This window comes from Pan paniscus, chromosome 14, assembly GCF_029289425.2.
Source record: "Pan paniscus chromosome 14, NHGRI_mPanPan1-v2.0_pri, whole genome shotgun sequence".
Lineage (NCBI taxonomy): Eukaryota > Metazoa > Chordata > Mammalia > Primates > Hominidae > Pan > Pan paniscus.
The window spans coordinates 42,949,207-42,970,168 of record NC_073263.2 but is presented as its reverse complement, the minus strand read 5'-3'; the positions used below and the strand labels follow the sequence as shown (position 1 = coordinate 42,970,168).

Genomic DNA, 20,962 nt, shown 5'->3' with positions numbered 1-20,962 from the left:
GACTGGTTTGCAATGACAAAATGGCCTTTTCTTTGGTACTTTCTTGGAAAGTCCAGTCACATAATTATGTTCATTAGCTGCTTACGATGCACTGGGGTTAAGTTTTAGTTCTAATGTAAGCATTTATCAGAAGTGACCTGAGTTAAGTTTTGCTTATGTTGGCAATTTAAGCAAGATTAAGGCTATTTTTAAGACCTCTGGTTGTATTTGCTCAGGAATTTTTCAGGCCTGACCCCCTATTTTAATTGCTTAAACAACAGTCAGGAATCTGAGCATGCCTTAGCTGGGTCCTCCAACTCTGGGTCTCTCACAAGGCTTCAGTCAAAGCAATGGCCAGGCCTGTAGTCATCTCAACTAGAGCAACATCTACAGCATCTCTGCTCAACTGGGGCAGAATATATTTCCAAGCTTATTGGTTGTTGGTAGGATTTAGTTTCTCATAGGCTAATAGATAAAGGGCCCAAGTTTCTTACTGGCTGTTGTCTTGGAAAGATCCTTCAGTTTCTTTCCAAATGGGCCTCGCCATAGGGTGGTTCACAAAGTAGTAGCTGATCAGAGAAACAGGGCAAGAGAGATGTCATTTATCACTTTTGTCATAGGCGACACCCCATGCACCTGTGATGCACCTCTAGTTGAGATTCACTATATAACATAGTGAGCAGACCATTTCTACTTGGATCCAAGGGTTTTGGTCAGAAGTAGTCTGTTTTGAGATTACAGAGGATGGTGGGAACAGATATTTCTGGTGAATAACTTAGGTCTGATCTTCGGAAAATAGGGAGCCCTTGTAAGTTCTTTAGTAGTGGATGTACATAATTAGAGTTACATTTTAAGAATTATCTCATCTATGTATTTATTCACTTATTTTATTTATTTTTGAGATGGAGTCTCACTCTGTTGCCCGGGCTGCAGTGCAGTGGTGTTAGCTCACTGCAACCTCCACCTCCTGGGTTCAAGCCATTCTCCTGCCTCCGCCTCTCAAGTAGCTGGGACTACAGGCACACATCACCATACCTGGCTATTTTTGTACTTTTAGTAGAGACAGGGTTTCACCATGTTGGCCAGGCTGGTCTCAAACTCCTGACCTCAAATGATCTGCCTGCCTCAGCCTCCCAGAGTGCTGGGATTACAGGCATGAGCCACAGTGCCCTGCCTTATTTACTTTAGTTCAAATGTTTATCACCATTATAGCCTGAGGATGACCCATTTTGGGCTCTTTTCAGGATGAACTACAAGAATAAATACTAGCTAGAAGTTATGGTTGATATGATTTGGATGTTTGTCCCCTCCAAATCTCATGTTGAAATGTGATTCCCAATGCTGAAGGTGGGGCCTGGTAGGAGGTGATGGGATCATGGGGGTGGATCCCTCATGAATGGTTTAGCACCATGCCCTTTGTGATAGGTGAGTTCTCACTAAGTCCATGCAAGATCTGGTTGTTTAAAAGAGTCTGGGACCTCTCCCTTTTCTCTCTTGCCCCTGCTGTCATCATGTGATGGACCTGCTCTCATTTGCCTTCCACCATGATAGTAAGCTTCTTGAGGATGCGCCAGAAGCAGACACCAGCGCCATGCTTCCTGTATAGGCTGAAGAACCATAAGCCAAAATAAATTTTTGCTTATGAATTACCCAGCCTCAGATGTTTCTTTATAGCAATCTAAGAATGAATTTACACAATGGTAGTGCATAAATTGTGATGTTATGAGTTGGAATGAATGGAAAATAGTGTTGACAGGTTTTCAGTGAAAGGGATAAAGAAGGATACTGTATTTATTGCAGGCTCACTCTCTTAGTCTATTTGTGCTGCTATACCAAAATACAATAGATGGGGTAATTTATAAAGCATAAAAATTTGTTTGCTTACAGTTCTGGAGGCTGAAAAGTTCAAGATGAATGCACTGGCAGGTTCAGTTTTCTGGAAAGGGAAGCTTTCTTCCAAGATGGTTATTCCGGAGGGGAGGAACCCTTTGCCCTCACATGGCAGAAGGCAGAAGAGCAATTATCCAAATGCTGTGTGAAACATTTTTTAATAAGGTCCTTAATCTCATTTACCTGGGAGGAGTCCCTATGGCCTAATCACCTCTTAAAAGCCCAATTTCTTAATAATATCACATTGCCAACACCTGAATTTTGAAGGGGACACATTTTAACCGTAATATTCCACCCTGGCCCCTCTCCCAAATTTATGTCCTCTCACATGCAAAATACATTGATTCCATCTCAGTAGCCCAGTCTAAACTTGTTCTAGCATCAACTCAAAGTCTAAAATCCAGAGTCTCATCTAAATCCTCTATGGGTGAGACTCAAGGCATAATTCATGTCAAGGCAAATTGGTCTCCTGCTATGAACCTGTGAAGTTAAACAAGTTATGCGCTTCTAAAATATTAATACAATGATGGGACTGGGCGCAATGGCTTATGCCTGTAATCCCAGCACTTTGGGAGGCCGAGGCAGGTGGATCACTTGAGGCCAGGAGTTCGAGAACAGCCTGGCCAACATGACAAAACCCTGTCTCTACCAAAAATAGAAAAAAATTTGGCTGGGCGTGGGGGCAGGCACTTGTAATCTCAGCTACTCAGGAGGATGAGGCAGGAGAATCGCTTGAACCCAGGAGGTGGAGGTTGTGGTGAGCCGACGTCATGCCACTGCATTCCAGCCTGGGTGACAGAGCGAGATTCTGTCTCAAAAATAAAGTAAAATACAATGATGGGACAGACATAGGATAGACATTTCCATTCCAAAAGGGAGAAATAGCAAAGAAGAAAGGGGTAACAGGTCCCAAGTAAGTCTAAAACCCAACAAGGCAAACATTAAATCTTAAGACTTGAAAGTAATCTTTTACTTCGTATCTTCTTCAAGACATACTCAGCTGGGTTGGGTCTCCAAGCCTCCAGGAGACCCTTCTATGACAACATCGTTGAGCATAGCCCATGAAGCAGCTCTCGCGGGCTGGAGTTCAGCCCTTGTAGCTCTCTCAGGCTGAAGTTGCATGCTGTGGCTCTACAATAATGGGATTTTATGAGTGAACCTGCCCCCATGGCTGCACTAAGGATTGCCCTACTGGGGACTCTCTGCAGTGGCTCTGACCCCACAGTTCCACTAGTCATTGCACTAGTTAAGGGTCTCTGCCATGGTCCTACCTCTGTGGCAAGCAAGTTCATGCCTAGGTCCCAAGGCTGCCTGAGACATCCTTTGAAATCTAGGCGGAAGCAGCTGTGCCTCACAGCTCTTGCACTCTGTAAGCCTCAGAATTATGACCATATGGAGGCTGCCCAGGTTTACAGCTGCAGCTGGGTCCACTCAAGCCACAGCTGGGGAGGCTGAGGAATGCCGTAACAGAATGTGGGGAGCAGAGACTTGAGATTGCCCTGGGCAGTGAGTCCCCAGATCCCCCAGGCACCCTGGGCCCCTTCCTCAAAACCATTCTGCCCTCAAAGCCCTAGCACTCTGGGCCCATGATGGGAGGGGCAGCCTCAAAGATCTTCAAAATGTGTTTAGAGCCATTGGTCCATTGTCAATGGCTCCTGGCTTTCTTCTAAAGCACCTGGCTTTCTTCTATCCATACTAATCTCCTTACCAAACAGTCACTTGGTCATGCACTTGGTTTTCTCTTCTAAACGCACTTAATTTTTATTCTCCACATGTCCAAGCTGAAAATTTCCCAAATGCTCACAATTTGAAATAATGGAAAATTCAGAATTTACTCCACCAAATATTCTAGTTAATTGCTCTTAAGTTCTGCATTTCACAGAGTCCTAGGACAGGACAGAATTCAGCATAATTCTTTGCCATTTTATAACAAAGACGGCCCTTCCTCTAGCTTCCAGTACCCTGTTCCTTATGTCCATCTGAGATCTCAACAGAATAATCTTTACTGTTCATGCTTATACCAACATTCTGTTCACAACCACTTAAGTAATCCATAAGGAAGTCAGGCTTTCTCTAGTCTTCTGCTTCTTCTTAGCCCTCACCACAATTGCCCTTAATGTTCTGTTCATGACGGTACAGGCTTTTTCCAGCATTTACCCATTACCATTCCAGCTTCTACCCATTACCCAATTCCAAAGCTGTTTCTACATTTTTAGGTATTTATTACAGCATCATCCCATTCTTCTGGTACCAATTTCTGCCTTTGTTTGTTGTTCCTATAACAAATACCATTGATTAGGTAATTTATAAAGAATAGAAATTTATTTTCTCACAGTCCTGGAGGCTAGAAAGTTCAAGATTAAAGCACCAGAAGATTCTGTTGTCTGTGGTGCTGGCTGCTCTCCACTTCCAAGATGGTTTCTCTGAAGGGGAATATTGCTGTGTTTGCACGTGGTGGAAGGCAGAAGGGCCAGCTACCTGAATGCTGTGTGAAGACTCTTTTATAAGGGCCTTGATCACATTCATGAGGGAGGAGTCCTCATGGCCTAATCATCTCTTAAAGGCTATACCTCTTCACACTATCACATTGGCAACACCTGAACACATTTCAACCATAGAACTCTCCTTGATTAGACCTTCCATGGCTAGGAAACAGGGAGGGTATAGGAGAATTCAAGCCACTGTGGGCTTTTAGCTCCTCTGTTCAGTACAATATTGTATGGGTCTGGCAAGGACAAAGTAGTGTGGCTTAGTGAGCCCTTGCAAAATGAATGTATCCAGAGGAACTATATGTTAAATCTATAAATGATGAGATTCCTGCCAAGCTTTTTTTGAATTAAAGTCCTGAATATGCGGGAAATAAGAATGTTCATTAATGCAATAAGACATTTCTAAATGAATGTTACAAATCAAACAGTCTTTGCTTTTATTGCTTCTAGGGAATTATAGCCACCATCATTTTGTGGCTCTGCTTGTAAAATACAGTACATCTTTATATTATACTTTCCAGAGTAAAAGGGTGTGTGGTTTCTGTCCACAGTGACAGACATGTTTTCTTGAACAACACCCAGGAAAGGTCACATTGGAGATTTGAGTCTCAAGCCCTATGATTTAAATTTAAGGCTAAGTTTAAAATTGGCACGTCTAGAGCTTGCCAAGCTCCATTAAAAGCCATGGTGTCATTTTGGATTACAGTTAAATAGAACAGGACCCCATGGGATCGTGTACCTCTCTTGGTAGCAGTACGTTGATTTTCTTTGTACTATGACCTGGCTGTGTTGTTAGGTTAGGTATCTACTTTCACACCAAATCCTGGAAAATAATGTCTAATTTCATGAACCTATGTTTTTCTAAAGTATATCATATTCTGGCTTTTCAATTATAATAGAATTTCTGTAAATGCCTAATCATGTCTGTCTGTTTACTTATAGTTGATCTTAAATGCTACTTTCTTCACTGAAGCCTTCTTGATTCCATTCATCCCCAACAGAAAGGATCTCCAATTCCTCTGAGCTTCATAGCACGTTTTCCATCACTGATACCACCCATGATCTGTTATACAACAATACTACTAATATTTCCTAACTTTTTTTTTTTTTTTGAGACAGAGTCTCTCTTTGTCACCCAGGCTGGAGTGCAGTGGCACGATCTCAGCCCACTGCAACTTCCACCTCCCAGGTTCAAGCAATTCTCCCTGCCTCAGCCTCCTGAGTGCTGGGATTACAGGCATGCACCACCATACCTGGCTAATTTTTGTATTTAGTAGAGACGGGGTTTCATCATGTTGGCCAGGCTGGTCTCGAACTCCTGACCTCAGGTGATCTGCCTGCCTTGGCCTCCCAAAGTGCTGGGATTATAGGCGTGAGCCACTGCATCCCGCCAACATTTCCTAACTTTTGATGAGTTCTTATTGTATGTTACTCAGTGCACAAAGCACTTTATGTGGCTTATCTTACTTAATCCTCGAACAGCCTTTTCGGGAAATACATCCTGCAGATAAGGAGGCTAAGTTATACAGTTTTAGTACCTTGCCCAAGGTCATACAGCCAGGAAGTAATGAAGCAGGAACACCCCCGCCAGTTTGGTTTCAGACCCCATTATTACAAACACCTACTGGTACCACCTTCTTATGGTTTTTGACATCCTAGTTGTATCTCTCTACAAGACAGTTAAGATGCTTGACTAAAAGGCTATCTTGATTATTGCAGTGTTCCTGGAATTTTCCAACTTATTGTTTGGCTCGTAAGTATATAATGAATAGTGGCTGAATGAACGTTTAAAAATTGTCATTAGGATTTTATAAAAAATGGGCCTACTAGTTTAGGCATTTAATCTGAAAATTTGGTTGTTGGTTTTTTTGTTGTTTTTTTGTTTGTTTGTTTTTGTTTTTGAGAGAGTCTCACTTACTTGCCCAGGCCCGAGTGCAGTGGTGCAATCTTGGCTCACTGCAGCCTCCACCTCCTGGGTTCAAGTGATTCTTATGCCTCAGCCTCCCGAGTAGCCAGGATTAATAGGTGTGCACCACCACACCTGGCTAATTTTTGTTTTTTGTTTTTGTTTTTGAGACGAAGTCTCGCTCTGTCACCCAGGCTGGAGTGCAGTGGTACGATCTTGGATCACTGCAAGCTCTGCCTCCCGGGTTCACACCATTCTCCTGCCTCAGCCTCCCAAGTAGCTGGGACTACAGGCACCCGCCACCATGCCCGGCTAATTTTTTGTGTTTTTAGTAGAGACGGGCTTTCACAGTGTTAGCCAGGATGGTCTCCATCTCCTGACCTCATGATCCACCCACCTCGGCCTCCCAAAGTGCTGGGATTACAGGCATGAGCCACCGCACCTGGCCAATTTTTGTATTTTTTGTAGAGACAGGGTTTCACCACATTGGCCAGGCTGGTCTCGAACTTCTGGACTGAAGTGATCTGCCCGCCTTGGCCTCCCAAAGTGCTGGGATTATAGGCATGGGCCACCGTGCCCTGCCTGAAAATTTGTTTCTGAGTGGTATGAAGTAAACAGAATGCTAGTATATGAGGTTTTAAGAAGAGTTGCTATTCATTTCACATTCCTCTCACTTAGTTTAGATCCATTGGTTCAAGTCTTTTTTCTTCATTCTTTGTCAAGCTCACCTTTCTTCTGTCATGCAAAGATAAACTAGCTCTGTTTTCCTCTGTTCTTTTTCCTTTTTCTTTGTGTAATAATCCTAGGCTCTGGTTCTGTAGAATTTGAAAATACCATCCATCATTTTCCCTTGTTTCTTTATTCATGACTGAAGCTTTTGTGGCCAAAAATCCAATAAACTAAAAATTTCAAAAGTTATGCATGATCTTCTTGGCTCCATCATTTTCTAGTCTCTCTAAGGGACTTTTGGTCCTGCAGTGGGGCCATGAGCTAAAAGGTTCAGGACAGACAAAAGTCTATGACATCCAAAGCTATCATTTCAAGGGATGTGTTGAAGCATTTATTTGGTGAGCAGTAGCCCTGCAACACAGTGTGAGAGTGGGTACTGGGACAGCTGGTGGTGGGTAAGTTGCAGGGGGTCTCTGTGTTGCACTGGAACCATCAGAAACAAATATAGAGATAGCTGACTAAAAACGAGAATGGAAATCCAACTAGAGCCCTCGCTTTGTCACCCTCAGCCATTAAGGTAAATGTAGCCACAAAGAGATACAGTAATATCACTCAGTAATAGCCACAGAGGATGTGGGCTCAGTTCCTGATGCAATCAGGAAAACTAAGTGTTCTCATTCATCAGGACAGTGGAGGAACTGTGGGTCACATGGATGGGCCAGAGGAAGATGAGAAGTTTGCAGTGCCAGCCTTGATGTAGCGCTGCATGTAATCCCACACCAAACACAAAGGAGCTTCTCAGTTTCCAGCAAGTTCTCTCTTTGTCTAAGGAAGAAAAGTTGGTAGAAAAAAATATACTGCTTAAAGCTGGGCATTTGTATTTATGTGGGCCTGACTGAATAAGACAATATTTAATATAAAACTAAAGTAAATTAGGCAAGACAAGTTCTTAATTAATTAGTAATATTTGAATTAATTTAGTATGTTGCAGCATTATCTGTTCTCTTGTCAGTTCTGTTTGGGAAATATTTTTCTAAATCACCAAGGCTACAGAGTGAGATGAGGGAAAGTACCTGCCCTAAGGCCTTTGAACTTTGATGGTTACAGGTTCTAAGCCTGAGGTCAGCAATCTGTGCATTTTTTTCTCATCTGTAAAATGGAGCCAATACTTTTCAATTGCAGTGTTGTTTGTATTAAAGATCCCAGATTTAAAAGCTACTTGCACAGTGCCTTATATCTGGTAGACACTCAGTAAATACTGTCACTGCTCTTGTGCTCATACCCTGCCCACAGTTATTCAATCCCAGCCTAGATAAGAGGAAAAGCAGAGGTTTGCTTAGTTATAAATACTCCTGACTTTTAGAAATTTCTAAATACGATATTGAAAGGTTACTGTCCCACTCTGCCATTGATGAATAAGATGATTTGGGGTACAGAATTGATAGAAATTAATAACATCATGCTGATAACACATATAAGTGATAATAATACCATTACAGACAGTAATGGTACTTTAGACATATCCTAACGGTGTGCTTTTCTTTGCTTCCAGAAGCCTCTGGTATGTCAGAACCATGCTGTCTTCCATGGGACTTCCTTTGTGAAGAGCATCCATTTAAAAGACTTTTATGAATACATGGTTTCAATCAAGTCCCCAGACAACACATTTGTCTTCTGAGCTGCTGGCAGTTTTGAGGTTTGTGTTAATTTTTTCATTTTTCTTACTGAAGATATTAAGTTTGAGGGATATTTTTTAATGGAAAATATTTGTACTCTATTTCAATTAGAACTCTGGGGGTAGATTTTAAACAGATTTTCGTTTCTTAATTTCATTGAAAGTTAGATTTAAATGAAAATAAATATCTTGTCATACTTATTTATGTATACCCTGTGGAATGTAACAAGGATATTAGAAATAAAATATACCCCACATTGACTTAAAACAAATTTTATTTTTGTGTTTATAAATTCTAACTGAATAGATTCAGTAAATTTATGCCAAGCATCTACATATATCAGATTTAGTTAAGTACTTTCAATTGTTTAAGACCTTGTGGATAAATTATATTTTGAAACGTTGAAAATCAAAACTGAATTTGTCAATATCAACTAGTATTATCATTTTTCAAATTATAAAAACTCAGTGCCCTGAGTGTTTTCATTTAGTTCTACCAGAGGATATTCACCCTATGATTTATAAATGATAGAATAGGACTTGTTTGGGGTTTTGTGTGTGTGTGTGTGTGTATGTGTATTAACAGTTTGAAAAATTACTAACAATATTGTTGCTTACTCAAGGAAAAAGCTTGCTAGTAGAGCAAGCATTTCATTTTGGAAATACATGTTTGCTGTTGAGATAGTACCAAGTAAAACACTTTTATTTTGAACGTACTTTCTGACAAAGACCTAACCAAAGGCTAAATTCAGTCCATGCATCTTTCAAAGCTGGAAAAGGAAACAGGATATAGGATAAGGCTTGGTACATTGAGTGGATGAAAACTAAATGAAGAGCAAAGGAGAAGGAACACAGTACTTTCTAGCATGACACATCTTTTCCCATAGGCATTTATTTCATTTGGTGGTACTTTTATTCTGTCCACGGTGACAAATGCTTTCTCTCTTAGTAGCCCTTTACTGTGGTTCTACTTTTTTTTATTTCTTTTATTTCTACTAAGAATCAAAGTAGATTTTACTATAGTGCTGGGCTAGACTCCAGTTTTCCCACTGTACCCTTCGCTGTTGGGCCTCATGATTAACCCCCATTGAACAGTGAGGCAGGGGGTATTTACTAGGGTATGGGGTAGATGGGAAGTTGTGCCTCCATCCTCAGCTCTCTAGCCTGTCAATTCAGTAGGATATCACAGTGTGCTGGAACCTAATAACTGTATCCATAGAAACAGAAGTGCTGGGAAGGACGTGAGAAGTTACCTAAATGCTCCTCCCTAGTCTACAAGCAAGATTCTGCGTGAACTGTCTGAAACCAATAAAAATCCATTTGTTTTCAAACCTTCATACCCAGGGATCCAATTTCCTTTTTTTCTTAGTTTTTTTTTTTTCATTTATTGTGGTTAACACACACACACACACACACACACACAAAACATGAAATCTACCCTTTAACAAATTTTTAAGTCCATACTTTAGTGTTGTTAACTCTCTGCATGTTGTACAGCAAATCCTTACAATTTTTTCATCTTGCTTAACTAAAGTGCTATACCTGTTGTAAAGCAACTCCCTGTTTCTCCTCCCTTCAGCTCTGGCAACTACAATTTTACCTTATTCTATGAGTTTGACTACTTTAGGTACCTCATATGAATGAAATCATGCAGTACTTGTCCTTCGGTGACTGGCTTGTTTCACTTAGCATAATGACCTTAGTTTATCCATGTTGTCACATATGACAGGATTTTCCTTGTTAGGCTTAATAATCTTCTGTTCTACATATAGACCATGTTTACTCATTCATTTGTCAGTGGGCATTTAGGTTCTTTCCATATCCTAGCTATTGCGAATAATGCTGCAGTGAACATGAGTGTGTAAATATCTCTACAAGATCCTGTTTTCAGTTTTTTTGATATGTACCCAGAAGTGAAATTGCTGGATCATATGGTAGTTCTATTTTTAATTTGTGGAGGAATCTTCATACTGCACAGCAGAAGTACCAGTTTGCATTCTCACCCTCAGTGTACAAGGGTTCCAATTTCTCCACAACTTTACTAACCCTTGTCTATTATTTTAAATAATAACCATCTTGAGGTGATACTTCATTGTGGTTTTGATTTGTATTTCCCTGATAATTAGTGATTTTGAATATCATTTCATGTATCTGTTGACCATTTGTATGTCTTCTTGGGAGAAATGTCTATTCAAGTCCTTTGCCCATTTTTAAATTATATTATTTGGATATTTTGCAGTTGAGTTGTAGGAGTTTATTATATATTTAATATATTAACCCCTTATCAGATATATGGTTTGCAAATTTTTTCCCATTCTGTAAGTTGCCTTTTCACTCTATTGATTGCTTCCTTTGCTGCATGGAAGCCTTTTAATTTGATATAATTCTACTTGTCTATGTTTGTTTTGTTACCTGTTCTTTTCTTGTGATATCTAAGAAATCACAGCCAAGACCAAATATTATGGAACTTTTTCCCTGGGTTTTCTTCTAGTAGTTGTGTAGTCTCAAATCTTATATTTAATTCTTTAATTCATTTTGGTTTGGTTTTGGTGTATGGTATAAAATAAGGATCCAGTTTTATTCTGTGGCATGTGGATATACAGTTTTCCCAACTCAATTTATTGAAGAATAAGTTCTTACACTTTTGTGGAGTCTTGGAACCCATGTTGAATATAATTTGATCCCATATATATGGGTTTATTTCTGGACTCTCTATCCTGTTCCATTGGTCCATATATCTGCCTTTATGTCAGTACCATGCCATTCTGACTACAGTAGCTTTATATATTACAATTTTTTCATCTTGCATGACTGAAACTCTATATATAATATATAGAGAGTTTGTTGTTACATTTCGACATCAGGAAGTATGAGGCTTCCAAATTCAACAGCATACTGCATACTGCTGTTGAATTTGGTTTGCTAGTATTTGTTGCTAGCAAAAAAGTTGCTAGTATTTTGTTGAGAATTTTTGCACTTACATTCATCAGGGATATTGGCCTGTAGTTTTCTTGTGGCATGGTTGACTTTGGTATCAGGCTTATGCTGGCTTCATAAAATGAGTTAGGAAATGTTCCATCCTTTTCAATTTTTTAGAAGAGTTTGAGAAGGATTAGCATTAGTTCTTTAAATGTTTGGTAGAATTATCTGGTGAAGCGATCTGATATAGGACTTTTCTTTGTTGGAAGATTTGTAACTACTGACTCAATCTCCTTACTAGTTATGGGTCTGTTTAGGCTTTCTATTTTTTCTCTATTTAGTCTTGGTAGGTTGTATGTTTCTAGAAATGTATCTGTTTCATCTACGTTATCTAACTGGTTGGCATATCATTGTTCCTTGTAGTCTCTCATAATCCTTTTTATTTCTGTGATATCAGTTGTAATGTCTCCTCTTTCATTTATGATTTCAAGTCTTTCTCAAGAAAGCCAATGTAATTTCTGAGCTCATATCATGTTAATTTATTTCTGCTTCCATTGAAAAAGAAAATTTATTGGTCAGACTTCCCCTGTATCATCCTAGTCTCAGTTTTTAAATCATCCTTTTTCTCTTTGGGAGATATAAGCCCATTTTTAAAACTTTTCCTATAAATCTGCATAATCCAAAATTTTAATTATCCTCACAGTTCTTTCCTGAGTCTCTTAAGTTCCCTACATTTCACTTAACTTTTAGAGGCCAAATAGGTTGAAGGAACATTGAAAATCATCTATTGATGTTTCTTCATCAGGGCAGTATTGGCATTTTAAGTGGGACAGTTCTTTGTGATGCAAGGTTGTCCCATGCATGTTTAGAATGTTTAGTAACCGGCCAGGTGCAGTGGCTCATGCCTATAATTGCAGCACTTTGGGAGGCCGAGGCGGGTGGATCACCTGAGGTCAGGAGTTCAAGGCCAGCCTGGCCAACATGGTGAAATCCCATCACAACTAAAAATACAAAAAAATTAGCTGGGCGTGGTCGTGGGCGCCTGTAATCCCAGCTACTTCAGGAGGCTATGGCAGGAAAATCGCTTGAACCCAGGAGGTGGAGGTTGCAGTGAGCCAAGATCACGCCATTGCACTCCAGCCTGGGCAGCAAGAGAACAGCTCTGTCTCAAAAAAAAAATAAAAATAAAAATAAATAAAAGAATGTTTAGTAACCACGGTTCTCAGGAACCAAAAGCCAACATCTCCCCCAACCCCAGTTATTGTAATAACCAGACTCAAACCTTCTTTCCCTTGTCCAGCAGTGGAGGTCTGCAACTGCCCAGGCTACAGAAACTTCACTTAGAGCTGACAGTGCCCAAATGGGCAGAAAGCTGGAGCTGGGTGTAGCCCCCTTTTTCTAACTCCGGGTACCATTCTCTTTCCATTCTATTGCACTTCTACTTTACATTTATTTTTTAGCTGCCTAGAAATACACTAACATACGTAAATGGATGGATGGACTCTTTCAAAGAACGAGAAATTCTGGTTTGGTGTTTAAAGGAGATCATTTTTCTTGATATAGGAACATGGATGAGGGAAAGATAATATTAGAACTCAGTACAGGAAAATGGCAGAGAGAGGACAGCTCTTGGATATGGAGATGGAGACAGGCTTGGACCTCAGGAGAAGTGGTGGGGCTGATGCCGCAAAGGTGGCCGGTCAGTTACTGAGAGCGGAAAGGGTAGAAAATCTGAAATCTGCAAGATGACTGGGAAAAGGTAAGTAATAAAGTAGTAGTTTTTTTTTCACTTGCTTTTCACCAAGCACCATAGTTTCAGCTGTCTGCTCTAGGCCACAAGCTTCCTCAGAAAATCAAGGATCGGTTTGTGGGGAGCTCAAAGAACCCTTGATTACAGCCTAACTGCTCTCTCCCTTTAGTCCCAACATCCTTGGCCTCACCCCCTGCCGTCCCCCTCAACACTTCTGCCTTCTGCCTCACTTACTTACTGTTGCCAACACCCAGTTCCATCTTTACGCATGCGGAGTATGGGGAAATGACTTGACAACTTCTGTTTCTCCTGATTTCTCCAAGGGCTCAAGTAAAGTTATAAACTAAAAGGAGAGGACATAGAAACAATTGACCTTTGGGGACTTTCTCCTCCGAAGACTTGGGGAATTTCTCCCCCGAAATAGCTCTGACCTCTTGAGGCTTTTACCATAATATAATATGAATACAGCCTCTCCATGAAAAACCAAAGTATCATTCACTACTATTTTCTTTGGGTTTAAGAAATCATTGAATTCCCCAGTACACAGGTTGCTTAATAATAAAATGAGAAGAATTCATGAATTAACAATACAGTTTCCAGTAGGGGTATCTCAATTTTTATAGTGGGATTACAGTTAATATCTGCCTCAGCTTCCACAAAATACACACAGTGAGTACAGTGTTGAAAATGAGAACTGGACTAAAGGGTCCTTTTCTTTGATTTCTAGTAAAATGAGGAATACTACATGATAAGATGTATCATCTATGAAAAGGCTACATTTATGGGAATAGAAAAAATAATATCAAAAGACTTTCATTATGTTGTGTTATTTAATTATTTAAAGCTTTATGAGTGAGTTCCTGAGTCAGGTTTTTAAAATATGGGGATTTTTCTGTCTTGTCTTCTTTTTTGCATAGGACATCAAGTTATATTTGGCTTCTCAGAATTTCTCATTTCCTGAAATGCACTACTAGCTGTATAAACATGGAAGAATAAATATTAGCTTTATGAGAACACGTTCCTCTACTAGTTGAAAAATAGCATATAATAAAAAATACAAGGATGTAATATTGAAAATTATAGATCAATATGCCCTCTTATTGTGGGCGTATATCTAATCCTCATGCATGGAGTCTGTTTTTTCAGAAAAATGCACACTGTATAATACCACTTGTGTCTGTGATTTATTTCTACCCCTCATATTTAATAATATATCTTAAGTGACTCTTGCCTTACTAGTGAAATGTTTCAGGCCTATTTTCCACTGTGATTTAAAAAATGAAAAAAAAAAAAAAACAAAAAACAACCTCCCTGGCTCCTTGCCATTAATTCTAAGAATTACACATGATCCAAAATTAATAAAATGTTAGTAGGTTTCCTTCCTGCTGGAGTCCCCCAGCACCCAGTGAATGAGCTCCTTGGGGATTATGTTAGAAAATGTTTATTGGCAATTTTGAAAGAAAAGGAAGTCTTTGCGAGGAGCTTAAAAAAGTAATATTAATTGCAATCTTGCCCAGCTAATCAACACTTGTAAGTGTGCAAATTGTTATTCCAAAATCCAGACTCTATAAACATTTGTAGAAACAATGAAAACTTGGCATCTATTAACTGTGTCCCTTAAACCTCATATTCACACCCCATAAGGAAAAAAAAGAGTAACTCAAATAAATAGTGTATGAGTTGAAACATTCTTTTAAAGCTGGAGGACTCAATATAACTACATTCAGATAATTCACTTCCACCTGAAACTGACCATTCATTTGCCAAAAGTGCCACTGACTTCTCATTGCAAGGATAGTCTTTTCTTCTACAGTAAGTTTCCATTGTTTCTCTTTCTGAAGATGGAAAATAATCAGCTGTATATTCTCAGCTCAGCTCAGAAATAAGAAAGTTAGACTTATTCGAACAGCTCCTTCTAATTGTCTCAATTTCTACAGCTTTCTTTTTTTAGACAACAAATTTCAAAAAAAATGTTAATTTTTATTGTCAAGTAGCTTAAACCTACAGAAAAGAGCAAAGCGTATGTATTCACCCCCGTATTTAAAAATTTTTAAATGTTCTTCAGATATCTACTTCTCCTTTCCCAGAGGTACTATCATGATAATAAGGTTGTTGTATATTATACCATTTATCACATACATAGTTATAATTAATCTCTATATATGTGTGTATACATATATATATGTATGTGTATATATATTTATACACACATATATATGTGCAATATTTTTTAAATTTACATAGATGGGATCATACTGAATATATACCTTTGGAACTTGTTTTTTCTCAAATTTTTTTTTTTAGAATTCTCTCTGTTAATATATGGAGATCTGTTTCATTCATAGTGGTTAATTGTTGTATAGTTTTCCACAAATGAAGTATGTTCACTTTCTCATAATAGAACCAGTCTGTTGCTTTTTCTGGACAATTACCTGCCTGCACCCACCCATCTCCTCTTTTACAGTGGATATATGAGGTGACTGTATGATGCTGCTATGTCCCACCTACCATAGAAGAGGCACTTGGGAAATATCTGTTCCGTACATTCTGCTACAAAAACCTCTCACTTCCTTCTTCCTAACAGTGCTTCTGTTTTGTTGTTTCTGTTGAATGTGCCTCTATCCTTTTCTATTGATTTTTCCATGAGTAGTTTCTAATGTAGCTTTACTCGTTATATCTCAATCAACTATAATTGTGTCTGAAGAGTGGGAAATGACAAGGGAAACAGAACAAAGACAAACTAGAGAGAGTAAAAGAAGGAAGAAGGGGTTATTTCCCCCCTTTAGCTTCTAAGGGTTCAGTTGGTGTCCAGGAGAGTTACTTTTTGAAGTACATTTGCACATTCTTTTACACTTCATTATCTGGGAGGTCAGCTAGTTTTTGAGGACTTTTCTCTTCCATTAGACAAATAAAAAATTTCTTTTTGTCTCTTTGTTTCAGAACCACATTAGAAAAATATGCATTTTTTTTTAAAGTTTAGTATGTTGCTAAAGGTTCCAGATGTATCTCAAGTTAAATGTTGTTTAGTGTCTGGTACCTTCACTAAATGAGAGCTATCAGAAATTCTCAAGTGAATACATATTTGTATTTTTGGTAGATTTTAGGCTTGTTTTATGGAGTGTTATACCTAGCATGTGCTCAATAAATCTTTTTTGAATTACTGAATGAATAAACAAAGTAACAAATATTTGTAGCGATTACAGTAATATTTGTAGAGGTTACATGGTCATTTGACTTGGAGAGATATTAAAATTTCTATTAATCATCTTTCATCTATTGAAACACTCTAACACTTCAATGCTTAGACCTCCTGTAATTGAAAACTGAGGTCTATAAACAAATATAAGATTAGAGTTAACTGAGACCATCCATTCCCAAGAGTTATTAAAATTAAGGTCTGTGTTTAAGGTTCCCACCTTATTTAGGGCTCTAAAAAAGTGTCCTTTATGGTAAAATTTTAAGAGCTGTATATCTTAGAGTTTAGGCTCTTCTCAAATTCTGTTTTGCTATTCTAAGAGATTAAAACCTTTCTTTTTTTTTTTTTTTTGGTCAGTTATGTTTTTGTATATGATTGTGGCCTGGGCCAATGCCACCACTAAGAAAATGGAACTTTTAAAAATTCAAGAGTAAAAGCCACTATTTCTAGAACTGACACAGCCTTTCCTAGGTTCAATCATTACCCCTTTAAATTATTTATTCCCTTCCATATCTGGAAATTATTAGGCTGTAAATGATCTCACCACTTCTCAAATATGATTTGGTTTATGAAAAGATTAATTAATAAGTATTGAGAACTTCCTTTGATTTTCCTTAGCAATGCTCTGGTCTTTTCTGAAAGTTGAGTTTATAGGATTTCCCTCTCCTTAATCTTCATTTTTGTTGTATTTGATGGAATTCTACTAAGCTACAATATTTATGCCAAGTTTCATTTTCAGCAGACTTTCATAATTGAGCCTAAATCCTCAGAAAATAGAGTTCCTGTCAGAAATGTTGGCACACGTTCCCTATCGCTGCCCCACTGGCCATCTCCACACTGCTTAGGCTGTTGTGGACATGTGGAATCAGCAGGGAAATGCTTTTCACTTTTAGCTCACATATGTTTTTAAGTAGAATTTTTCTGTAGTGGTACTGATATCCCCAGTATGAGATTAGTAGTGCTATTTTCTTAATGGTCAAATTTTGATGTTTATCAATAGCCATCATAATGATAGATCTGCTGATGGCATCTGGCACATTAATTTATAAATGTGGTAGAATTCCAACACCGTGTAAACTCTTTCTGGTGGATTTTACTTTAGAAAATCAACTCACGGCTCTTCCAATCTGTCTGCCTTCAAGTTGTTGCATGAGGATTCAGCTCAAATCACCAGCAAACCTGCAACTTCTTTACCTCCTTCTCCCTTTCTCTGTGGGTAGGCCCATCGTCTCAGGAATACCAGACAAGAGGGCCAAGCTACCGAGAAACATGAGAAAACATGTCTACTAATAGACCTGCTGAAATCACTGTATATTTGTTTTTCTTTTCTTTTTACATCAGGGTCCATATTACTTTTTCTTAAAAAGTAATAGACCACCAATGGCTTAGCAGGAGGAAGATTGGTCATGGTATTGGATTCTAAATTTTTCAAATACAGTTTGAGAAAATATTCATCAAACTTTGAAATAGAATAAAGAAGAGTGAGAAAAGTAAGTGTAGGTCTTAATTCCAGTGAGAGGAATCAGCAACTTCGTTTCAAATACATTGAAACCTGAATTTGGAATCTTTCATACAGAAACTGCAAAGCAAAAATTTAAGGATAAGCAATGCATTATTCCCAAAAGTGTTGAGAAGACAAAGTTAGATTAACAGGTCTAAGCAAAAAACAAAGCTAGTAAGTGTTAGAAACTTAGAAAAATCTTAAATTTCAAGTGTGCTCTTAATACTTGAGACATAGACATAAATAATTAAGCACAAAGAGTCTCAAGGATGCTTGTATAAGAGACAAAATTAATATAGGGAAGCCTCCTTAATTAGGGTGAACTAGGGAGAGAGCACACTTGTTGGAAGTAGGTGATGTTTCATTTCAAGGGCAGTTGTACACTGTCAAGTAAATCCAATAATATAAGCTTGTTCCTGACGGGAACCTCAACAACAACAAAAACCCTCGCTATCTTGCTTCACGAATATCTAATTTTCCCCCATGAGTTTTGCTCCAGGATGATACACAGTGGAAGGAATCACAAAAGTTTGGCCTTTCACCATCTTAAGCAACTTGTATTATACAATTTTAAAAACCTAAGCCAGTGGTAAACTTAATTTGAATATAGATGTCCTAATATACTTTTTTGACAAATTCGTTACTATTAAAAGGATGTTTTAAGATTACAGGTGTATTGGTGCTGTAGCCCAGAATGATGATTTCCAAGTGACGATGTTCATTTACATATAGCATTTTATTTCCCATTAACAGTTAGGATTTACTCAAGGGGAAGAATAATAAGACATTAAAGTGCAGGGCACCTGACTTCCTGCTTCTGTCTCCATTCAGAGAAAGAGGTTACAGAGTACAGACATCCCAGCACCCCTAGCACAGGAGAGATAAGGGGAGGAAAAGATAAGGACTAGAAAGGGAGATTGCCAACCAGCTTTCTCTTCCCTATTAACCCAAAATTTGGCATGCAGCCAGTGTTTCTTTAATTTTTTCTTTAGCTTCTATTGATAGCCCAGAGATGAGTGTGTATGCTGGAGGTAGGAGAGGGACTTCCCTTTTAAATAGACACAAGAGAACTGCATATTTTTATGAAAAGGACATTTTTGAAGTTCTTTCCTAAAATGTGGACAACACTTGAATAAATACTATAGGCAAACATTTTCAAGATAAAATTTCTGAGATCATTTCCACTCATTTAGAATTTTTCACACACACAAAAGACTGTTAGTTACCAAACAATGCCATCACTGTTAGAAATTCCATCCTAAATTTTAGCAGAGAATGTGTAATCCCCCCAAAAAAGAAAAGGAAATAGAATGTATTTTTCATTTAATTTAAAAGAACTTATTGTTGTTTTAAAATTCTGGATAAAAATCCATTAGTCATAGTTTCTTAGAATTATCACAAGAATATATATTCAACAAGCCAAAGGATGGCAGTCATAGTAGGATGAAACAGTGTTCAACATTCTACAGCTCAGTTTGCTCATCAGAAAGATTACTAAATTGAGAGATGATGGGAAGAAATTCCAGTTGCTTGGAAAATATCTGTTTATAAAAATGATAATACAAGACCCATAGAAAATATAATTTATGAAAACCTATTTTCACTTCTGCCCTTCTTAGCAAAGTGAGACATAACCCACTTAAGAAATTCTACTCCCTTTTATTCCTGTCTGAGAATTCCTGCCATTTGAGAAAATATGCTGTTGCTTAATTTATTGGTTGGAAATGCTAAAATTGTATTTGTGAAATTAATATTGTAAAAAGAGATGACAAGATGTAAATAGTATTAACCTTTCATTACTCTGTACTTAGAACATTTTTTTCCTGAAATTTCCGTACCCAGCTTCATTTTCCAAAGGTCCTGGAAGACCTGCATAGAACTTGGCTCATATTAGGCTACAGTTTAAATGTTTACTGGACAAATAAACAAGAAAAATAATTAAAGGTAGCCTACAAAGGTGAATTTCCAAAAATCCCATAACTTCAGTGGGCTAAATACCAGATGGAGAAGGGTACTGCAGATATGATGCTCCACATTTTCCTTTTATGCTTCGTCTCCAAGGCCCTACTCTATTTATTGCTGTGGCATCTGGCAGGCTTTCTTTTCTGGGCTCCACATGCTCCGTGCCGTGTGTTAGAATTTTCCTGGAACGAAAGTCAAGGAAATACCATTTCTAAAAATATGCCTTATGGGGTTTTTTAAATATAATATTTCCTTTCTACTAGCTCATTCACTTAGGGAGCCTAATAAATGGTATTCACATGTAGAAAAAAATCACGGTGAATCTGATTTTTTTCTATGCAACAAACATAACAATTGTTTTAACAAAGTGTGTAAACATTGTCTTCTTTTTCAGGAAGTTTTATTTTTGTGGGTTTATGTCTACAGACGTTCTATGCTTACTAAAAATAGTAGCTAAAACATTTATTCAGTGCTTATTTATACCAGGAACTGTTTTTTACATATATTGGCAAGTATAGTCCTTTAACAGTCCTGTATAGTAGATATTATTTTTTATATTTTATAAACGAGGAAATTATGCTTAGACTATTTATGAAGCATGGCTGGTAACTTACAAAGCTGGGATTGCTTTCTCTTTTTTTCTTTTAATTTTTCTTTTCATTTTTTTTGTGAAAGTCTTAGTTTTAAAGGATTTTTTTATTTAAGCATTTTATTATTCAAATGTTTAACTATTCCAAATAGTTTAAAGAAGTTTACAGTAAATACTCATATACCCACCACTGTGCATCATTCTATCCCTCTATCCATTCATCATTCATGAATATTATATTTGGACACATTTCTTTCTTTCTTTCTTTCTTTTTTTTTTTTTTTGAGACGGAGTCTCGCTCTGTCACTCAGGCTGGAGTACAGTGGCACAATCTCTGCTCACTGCAACCTCCGCCTCCTGGGCTTATGCCATTCTCCTGCCTCAGCTTCCTGAGTAGCTGTACTACAGGTGCCTGCCACCACGCCAGGCTAATTTTT

The 20,962-nt window shown here is 38.1% G+C and overlaps 1 protein-coding gene across 1 annotated transcript in view; it reads left to right on the top strand.

Annotated features, from left to right (window-relative positions):
• The window catches only part of ENOX1 (ecto-NOX disulfide-thiol exchanger 1), a 409,234-nt gene that overhangs the window by 131,767 nt on the left and 256,505 nt on the right, over positions 1–20,962 (top strand). Inside the window, exon 3 of the mRNA XM_063595931.1 lies at positions 8,486–8,629. The gene's annotated coding sequence lies outside the window, so the exon portion shown is untranslated. The remainder of the gene's footprint in view (positions 1–8,485; positions 8,630–20,962) is intronic.